Raw genomic sequence first — 8,183 nt, 5'->3', positions numbered from 1 at the left:
ACACCTTTAGCTAACTATTGTCCTACATTCCTTCTTCATGACCGAACCAATCTCAAAAACACACTGATCACTTATGCTAACGTTTTTACCATTTCCGTGTGTCAGCCATTCCTCGTCCATTCAATTTCGATGCCACATATTTACCACGCAAATAATTCAGTTTTTTTTTCCTCTTCTCTCAAGATCCGCAACTTACCTCCGTAAAGGAAAGTTGACTCAACAGTCCTTTCATACATTATATGGCCATCTGATTCTCTTACAGATATTTTGTCCATGCCTCGCTACCCTTCTTGATTAACTGCTTTAATGATACACTTTTTTTTATCTAATCCAACCATCATCACTTACAATTGCTCCAGACGTCTGTATAGACTGCAAATCATATACATAATTCATTTTTCCACCATCCATATCAACATACACACCACGTTCTCCCTAGTGTCAGTTTATCTTCATAACTTTGCTCTTTATACGCCATCACTTTCAGATACTTTCGCTAGTTTCTGATGCTTTTTTTTTCTTAATCCGTAGGGGGCTAGTGTCGCAACCCCTTTCGTTTCTTGTGTCTCCTTCCATATTCTTTGTTTTTATAGTACTGGCCACCCTCTTTTAACAGTTGATCCATTGTGCGAGGTTTTACTCCTGTTACACCTTTCAAATCTTTTAATGTCAGTCTCCGTTTCAGCGTTGAATTACCTGATAATTCCCAGTGCTTGGCTTTTGGCTTAAAATCTATATTTATTTTGATCCTGAAGGTTTTCTTCTCCATTGAAAATCAGTACTGCATTATTTGGTAACATCAGCCTACCCGAGAGTTTTGCACCTACGTCTAATGACCGCCCTTTTTGTTTTGTTAATTTGATTTAATTTCACTTCGTTATAAGCCGAGGTATTGTATATAATGTTAGCATTCTTCTTCGTCGTCTTCCCTTCTTCCTGAAATTTGAATGGAACTTGCTAAATAGCTACCTTGCAGAGTGGTAATTATTTCCCTTAAATATTATCGACCTTGACTTATTTTTCCAAGAGTACATTTTTTTCCGGTGTCTTACAAACTGACACTTAAAGACTGGTAGTTTTCCGAAAACGACATATGTGTATGTGGTACATTTGACTGTGAACTGTTTGTTAAGGTCACAGGTCATTTTAGGCTGCAGGTAAAGATTTCATTTCCTTGTCATTTAGACCTTGATCTGTATGATAAAATCCCGGGTTTATTTAATGACAAAATTGAACTTTTCTCTGATTTAGAGGAAACTAAGTAAGCAGTTACCATCAGTCTGTGATTGATTCCCCCTAAGGCTAGGTGATTGATTATTTGCCCCGAATATTCTTGTCATTGATTTTTTAAAGGTTAGTTTGTTATTTTTCTATGAATATGATAACCTACAGATATTAACTTTAAGGTTGGTAATGATCTTAACCGCAATCATTTTTACTCTGGCCGTTTTTAAAGGTTTAGAAGTCAGTTTAATTCCCTTGAAATTGAATGTTCTTTGATTTTAAAGAAACAATATCCGTTTTATGATGCAAGATTATATTTCAGTGCATTTTCATGTAATTTTTATTTATATTGTATTTTTTATTTTATTGATTTCTACGTTAAATTTTTTCATTTAATTTAGTTATTTATTGTTATATTAATGAATTTATTAGTTATTTATTTTTATATCAATGAATTTAGGTTAGTTATTTATTGTTATATCTATAACTTTTGTTTAAGTATTTATTGTTATTATATCAATAAAGTTTAGTTATTTATTGTTATATCAGTAAAGTTTAGTTATTTATTGTTATATCAATAAAGTTTAGTTATTGTTATATCAATAGATTTTGTTTAGGTATTTATTGTTATATCAAGAGTTTTTTTTTTACGGTAGATTTTTCGTTTTATATCGATATAGTTTTTGTTTCATTTATTATAATAAAATTTGTTTTAAGAATTGTTCCAGTATTTTACTCTTATTTTCATTTCTTATCTTTATTTTTATTTGGCTTTTTTAGATTTTCATATTGCGTTTATTTGTTTTTTACGTTTTGTATTAATAATTTTTTTTTTTAGTGTTTTCGAGTATATCTTCGCATTCAAAATAATCGGATTCTTGAAACAATAGGGCAACAGTTGTTAAAAGTAGGGATGTTCGCCCAGTTGATCTTATTATAACTTAATTTTCATATGTTTTTTTTTTTTCTTTTGAAAATCCGTTAGCTTAATCTCATAATAGATTTGGTGAAAGGATGGAGGCGATAAATTAAGGTAATTAAAAGGAATAACGGAAATCCTCATCCAATGCCCTTATTGAATAAAGTTTTAAGCCGTCTGCGTATAAAGCTGGTTTTGTTAAATAAAAAAGAATTGCCCCGTTATTATTTTCCGACCGTCAAAGTTCTTCGCTTTCCAATCTGACGAATTTCCTCATTATGATAATGCGGAAACCTATGTGGAAGCCTTTCAAAGGTAAGGAAGGCGTGGGAAAAGGTAGAGCTTCAGACATGCAGGTGAAACAAAAGTATAAGCCATCCACTCTTTCCCGCATGCATTGCGTAACTGCATCCAGTCCTTATACGGGTTGTGGTCGTATTGCTGGGGAAAAACAAGAAGAAGAAGAAGAAGAAGGAAAAACCAGTTTCACGTGACATAGAAAACGGCGGGTGTCCTGATGCATCATTATTCCGAGATCGTTGCAGTACCTCGGAGATAGAGGGTTGCTGTAAACCCCCTTTCTCTCGCCTTTCACCCCTTTTCGTGTCTGTTATACCATCCGTTGATGCGTTTTATTTCTTGCATTTGTCCCCTTTAACTTTCGTCACCTTCCTCTAACCTCTGTTGCTTCACATATCTGTCTCCTTTAACCTCTGTCAACATCATCTCTCCTCTCTCGCTTTGGTACGGGGGAATCTCAGAGAGGAAAAGAATGGCACATACATCACTTTTCCCCATTTCGTGTCTTTCGAGGGATAACAGATAAATGGGATGATCCATAATAGGTGAGACCGCAGGAGCGAGATAAATTGATTGGTCTTATGGATGTAAGAGGTTTCCGTGAATGGAATGACCCCTTCTTCAGTTAAGCTGGGTTGCGCATGAATTACTTCTTAAAAATACTTTCGCTAGACGTTTGCATAATGGATGTTATTGTATGTTCATTCGATGATTTTTTTTTAAAAGATCAACGTAGCATTTGTCCTTCAGGTCTCGTTCATGTTTTTTCCCCGAGGAGGAGGTAGACTATTCTCTCCTAAGGTTAATTTTCTCGTTGCTTTCAAGGAAAGTTATTTAATAGTCGTATCGGGATGACCCGTCCTTAGGTTTGAAGGAAGACTATAATTGGGATGAGAGAATAGCAGATGGATTGAATGATCGAGCAGAAGGATTTTTTTTTCTTTTTTGTCAAAACTCATATCAAGATTTTTCTGCAGAGTATTGTGATCATATAAGGGCGAAGTCCTTTGTGTAATAATCAGACTCTCTCTCTCTCTCTCTCTCTCTCTCTCTTCTCTCTCTCTCTCTCTATGGTAGACGTTTGTACCCGTCCCTTTCTCCCACCGTAGACAAACAATAACTGCAGAGGCTTTAAAAAAATATACAAAAGTTTCAGCGTGAGTAATGATATGCAGTACGGTAGTAGTATTTTCAAATAGCCGAGCGTCGCGGAGAAACAACCGCACCCTTCTTCCATTGATATGATAACTATAATGAGAGAACAAAGCCATGACGGGAGGGCAGCTGTCGAACGTATGCAGGAGCATCCGATTAATGACTTCTGGTTTTGAGTTTTAGAACAAGGGATACGTGTGATTGGTCCCTATCTCTTTTTAGCTTTCTGTAAGAGTAAACTATTGAGATGGCGTTTTAAAAGTATGTCCGTCAGCCTTCATATTTTAAAAACTACTGAAGCAAGAGAGCTGCAAATTGGTTTGTTGATCATCCACCCTCAGCCGTCAGTGGTTATTATTTTATTTAAGGTTATATTTAGCCATGATGGTGCGTCTGACACCGCTATAGGTACCAACAACACCAGCCACCACCGAACAGTGGCTTAGAGTTTCATGGGCCGTGGCTGACAGTTTCATACAGCACTATACGCTGTACAGAAAACTCAATTGCCCCGAAGAAACTTTGGCGCATTTTTTTTTCTTCTTGCCTCAGACACGTAAAGTGAACTTTTCTTTATCTAGACAGACAGATATGGGTGATCAGTGCTCCGCTTTAACATTTATTCACTACCATGTTAAAATAATGATAATGGGAGGGCCTCGATGAGATAATCCGTTACCAAGTCTAAGTGAAATCACCCTCCAGATTTCAGATCTGTCGAGAGGTCATGTCATTCCCAACATACGTTCGAAGGGAATTTCTCTCTCTCTCTCTCTCTCTCTCTCTCTCTCTCTCTCGTATGAAATTTTTTATTCTTTAGGCTTGAATTTAACTTTAGTTAAATATATTTAAATAGCAGCAACTTTACCAGTCATTAATAATAATAATCGGGTAAAGGGAATCTTATTCGGGGTGAAAAACTGTAGCGTTATAACAAACCTTAACATTTTCTTCTCTTTTATTACATTCTTTTGTAAACAACGTTTCGGACAACTGTCCATCTTCAGGTTTTGTAAGGTGAAAAATGAACACATTTATACCCAAAAAGCATAAAATGATCATAAAATAATACGGTTAGTACACAGATAATAATAGTGTTAATAGTAAGTGATATCTTCAAGACATAGTAATTCACCAAATGTACTTGTATGTATTTGAGAATGCGAAAGTACATGCGGAAATTGTGTGTGTAGGTACACTTGCGCCTATCCATTAGATGTTTTACCGGAGACTATGACTACGGCCCCGTTAAAAGGAAGTTCTCTGGAGAGAGAAGACGAATAACTTCGTTTCCGGAAACGAAGTCTCAGGAATCTCGGTGCCCGGTGAACGTAGTCATGACCTTCACTGATCTTAAAAAAAAAGAACAAAAATTATCAGTTTGACTAATGGTCTGTCAGTGAAACCCTCAACAATTTTCCGTTTTTACTCTTATTTTTATGTTACTTTTATGTTACTGATATCCCTTTTCATAATTACAGTTTAAACATAATGATAATGCTTACCAAAATTTTTTTTAATAATGCTACCGACTCTGTGGGTAGAACAACCCCCCCCCCATCCCATTTTTATTTTTTGGTGTACTGCGACCTAAATACTTAGGCGAAGAGCTACAGTTATGAAAAGAATATTATAAATTGAACTATTAATTATGGCCAGTTAAAAGTAATGATTTCGCAAATGGCACGTATCATTAATGTTAAACGTTAGTGATACAGAATGCAAATCTTTCCTCACTTACCTTCAATAGAAACGTATTTTACTTTCCCTATGATTTTGCATTTTGCAATGGTTGAGCCTTTTTAACTTTTTTTTTTTTTTTTTTTTTTTTTTTTTTAATATCGGTGCAGTATGCGTCATTCCCTGCCTCATGACTGCTGTCCGACGGCCGTTGTTCATTGGCTGGGAGGAACCAGGTATATATATAATATATATATATATATATATATATATATATATATATATATATAATATATATATATATATATGTGTGTGTGTGTGTGGTGTGTGTGTGTGTGTGTGTGTGTGTGTGTGTGTCAATGCATATATGAGAATATACCGTATATATGGTTACATGTTTACGTCTTCATTACCTTTTTATCCATGTGTATATATTTATATAATGATAAGTATGTATGCACGCATATAGTATATGCATATTAGAACTGAGTTCAACCCACACTCCTCGCGAGAACTAGAGACTAGAGAGAAAGAACGCCTTGATAAAAGGGCGTTTCGAGATAAGGGTATGAGAGGGCATTAGGAGAAAGGCCGGCAAGAAATAACGAAGGAAGGAAAGAAACAAGGGCGTGTCTGGAGGGAGTCTCCAAAGGCGTGAGACAACAGGTGTGGAAATGGTCAGGGGGCGGTTGTGAATGGGTAGGAGGTGTGGTGGGGGCAGGGGGGGGTCCACTCACGGAGTGTGGGAATGGGAATGCGAGATGAGGATGACAGGAGAGAACTGCAGCATCACTGTAGATTAGGGATTAGGGATTTTCCGCGACGAAATGGCTCGTTTCGTTTCACTGAATATATTCACATAATTTTTGTATGTTTTTGAAATGTCATTGTTGTCATTGTTATGATTACTAAATTTGTTCATGTGAAGTTAGGAATATTTATATTTTATGTGAAATTAGGAATATTTATTTTTCTGCAATTAGGAATATCGATGTTTTATGTGAAATCAGGAATATTTATATTTTGTTAATTTAGGAATAGATATTTTATGAGAAATTAAGATTTATATTTTTTTTTGTGAAATTAATAATAAGAGCTATAGTATGGATATTATGTTAATATTATTTTAACTGGTACATTATTGTTATTATATTATTATTATTATTATTATTATTATTATTATTATTATTATTATTATTATTATTATTATTTTTATCACGTAGTTTCTGAATAGTTATTTGCGTCTGGCCGTTGGCGCAAGCGTATTTTCCAGCTGTATTAATGAATGGACACAAACGCCTATCTAAGAAGCCTTTGTTTAGCCGACCGCAGGGCCATGTAGGTAGGATGGGTAGGATGGGTCGTGGAATAGTGGTACTGAACTGAACGGGAGGGGAAAGGACCGAGAACTGGCGTGGGAATGGGCCTCTCTCTCTCTCTCTCTCTCTCTCTCTCTCTCTCTCTCTCTCTAAGGTGGTCGTTGGAATAAGTTACTTGATAAATTGGTCTTTAAAAAATTCCTAAAGTTCAGAGGAATGAAAATGTATTGAAAATTAATACAGTCGGTAAATAATCAGGAAACCAACGAGAGAGAGAGAGAGAGGTCTGATAGGTTGACAAAATCAGGAGTGTTATAGAGGATGCAGTCACATTTAATTGCAATTTCTAGATAAGAAATTATATATTTCATAGTTAATCAGTTTATGAGGTCATTGTTATCATTTTGGTGCTGTACTCATAAATCCTCCAGAGGAGTCAGAGCTGAGAATTAGTTATCATATCTACCATTTGTTCGAACTTCACGCTTTTATCTTTCACTTTTCCTTTCCTGTGTCTCTCCTCTCCGATCCTTTCGCAGAGGTCCAGTGGGTGAAAGCTATCGGAGCGATAAAGAGCGTGCTCATTTATTAAGAGCCGTCTGGAACTCTTGTCATCGAGAGAAAATATCCTCGAGACGGTCCCATGGAAAAGGTACTTTGTTGGCTGAGATTTAAGGAAATTTGTAGATTCAGAATAGGAGATAAACTTGGAAATCACTGGCTACCAAGTATGTCATTAATTTATGTAGCACTTATCCTTGGAAATGAAGGAAAAAAAGCTTGCTTTATTTCGAGTCAGTGGAGACGCGAATTAAAAAAAGAAAGAAGCAAAGAGCTGAGAGCTTTCCTTTCCCTCTCTGTTGCTTTCCACTTTTCAGTACTTCTTAGCGTTATCCTCACTATTTCGTCATGTTGGCGGCCCTGCCTAGCCACATTTGAGCTGTGTGTAATTACTTCCATGTGCGTTGCATCATATAGGTGTCAGTAGAACCTACCATAACGTGTAATTTTCCCCATTCCGATCCAAACCTCCTGTATCCTGAAACGTGACTGCTTTCGTTTTTTTTTTTCCGGGTAGGGACACGTCAATTCCGTTCGGAAAAGGTTGTCGTAATGCCAGGGTACAAGGTGCACAGAGATTGCTGGGCACCAGAGGGTAAAAGAAAATAAAAAGGGAAAGAGAGAGAGAGAGAAAAATAGCATAGCCCATTCAGGGTCTGGGCGCATGCGCAGTGAAGGTCGACACGGGCGAAGATAGTATAAAAAGGCGCGCATCCTCGTAGAGCATCACACACAACCTTTCGTTCGCTACCCAGCCTATCGTTCGGTGAGTTGTTGCTCGTCTGCGGTTAGCAAGAGTAAATCGGCAGGAGATTTGAAGGAAATTGGAAGGAGGAGGAATTATCAGTGTTGTTGTTTTTACTTAGGTGGTAGATGTTAAATGTTCGAGTGATTTTTTTTTTAGAAGTTAGCTTTTTTTTTTTTTATGTGGAGACTGTGTGGGAGATTTGAGGATAAGATTGACTATCGTTCGTGTGGTGGTGTTTAAGGTTTTCTGTGTAATTATATAGTTTTTTCGTTTGTAG

General features: G+C 36.4%; 1 protein-coding gene across 1 annotated transcript in view; it reads left to right on the top strand.

Moving 5' to 3' along the window:
- The first annotated feature begins 7,871 nt into the window (after window positions 1-7,871).
- Window positions 7,872-8,183, top strand: part of LOC135202588 (U-scoloptoxin(01)-Cw1a-like) — a 9,103-nt gene continuing 8,791 nt past the window's right edge. Inside the window, exon 1 of the mRNA XM_064232097.1 lies at window positions 7,872-7,924. The gene's annotated coding sequence lies outside the window, so the exon portion shown is untranslated. The remainder of the gene's footprint in view (window positions 7,925-8,183) is intronic.

Source organism: Macrobrachium nipponense, chromosome 30 (genome assembly GCF_015104395.2).
Source record: "Macrobrachium nipponense isolate FS-2020 chromosome 30, ASM1510439v2, whole genome shotgun sequence".
Lineage (NCBI taxonomy): Eukaryota > Metazoa > Arthropoda > Malacostraca > Decapoda > Palaemonidae > Macrobrachium > Macrobrachium nipponense.
Note: the sequence above shows the minus strand (reverse complement) of the source record. Positions and strands in the feature narration are given on the sequence as shown.